This window comes from Otolemur garnettii, unplaced genomic scaffold (assembly GCF_000181295.1).
Source record: "Otolemur garnettii isolate 467f Iridium unplaced genomic scaffold, OtoGar3 scaffold00063, whole genome shotgun sequence".
Taxonomy (NCBI): domain Eukaryota; kingdom Metazoa; phylum Chordata; class Mammalia; order Primates; family Galagidae; genus Otolemur; species Otolemur garnettii.
Window position 1 is genome coordinate 7,902,536 of NW_003852458.1, and position 1,093 is coordinate 7,903,628.

A 1,093-nucleotide genomic window follows, 5' to 3' on the forward strand; every position below is an offset into this window, starting at 1 on the left:
AGAACCTGCAGCTCAGAGAGAACTGTGGACCTTGAGGAAGGTGGCGGAATAGAAAGGCAAAGCTAAAAATAACCCTCTCTGATCTGAGATTCCAGAGTTGAAAGTCCATTACATGCCACTCATTTTATTTCTTCCATTCTTCATTTTGTTATTCTATTTTGTGGAGAGATACACATTTAAAAACACATTTCTTCTGTTTGCAGAAGAAAATCACCTTTTGGGGAGTTAGTGCTGCGGAGCCATGGTTGGCCAGCTGAGCGAAGGGGCCATTGCGGCCATAATGCAACAGGGGGACACATCCATAAAACCCATCCTCCAAGTCATTAACGTCCGTCCCATTACCACAGGGAATAGTCCACCCCGCTATCGACTTCTTATGAGTGATGGATTGAACACTCTATCCTCTTTCATGTTGGCAACTCAGTTGAACCCTCTAGTTGAGCAAGAACGTTTGTCCAGCAACTGTATTTGCCAGATTAACCAATTTATTGTCAACACTCTGAAAGATGGAAGGAGAGTAGTTATTTTGATGGAGTTAGAAGTTTTGAAATCAGCTGAAGCGGTTGGATTAAAGATTGGCAATCCAGTGCCTTATAATGAAGGGCATGGGCAGCAGCAAGTAGTTCCTTCTCCAGCTACAGCAGCCAGTCCATCAACCAGCCGGCCCCAGCCACAGAATGGGAGCTTAGGAATGGGTTCCGCTGTTTCTAAGTCTTTTGGTGCCTCTAAGACATTTGGAAAACCCGGAGGTATGAGCCTCCCAAACACTTCTGGGGGAACACAGGCCAAGGTGGTGCCCATTGCCAGCCTTACTCCTTACCAGTCCAAGTGGACTATTTGTGCTCGTGTTACCAACAAAAGTCAGATCCGTACCTGGAGCAATTCCCGAGGGGAAGGGAAGCTTTTCTCTGTAGAACTAGTTGATCAAAGTGGTGAAATTAGAGCTACAGCTTTCAATGATCAAGTGGACAAGTTCTTTCCCCTTATTGAAGTGAACAAGGTTTATTATTTCACGAAAGGTACGCTGAAGATTGCTAACAAACAATTCTCAGCTGTTAAAAACGACTACGAGATGACCTTCAGTAATGATACT

General features: G+C 44.6%; 1 pseudogene across 1 annotated transcript in view; it reads left to right on the forward strand.

Annotated features, from left to right (window-relative positions):
- The first annotated feature begins 225 nt into the window (after positions 1 to 225).
- The window catches only part of LOC100963945, a 1,925-nt pseudogene continuing 1,057 nt past the window's right edge, over positions 226 to 1,093 (forward strand). Inside the window, exon 1 of the transcript XR_001161429.2 lies at positions 226 to 1,093. The product of XR_001161429.2 is annotated as a replication protein A 70 kDa DNA-binding subunit pseudogene (transcript).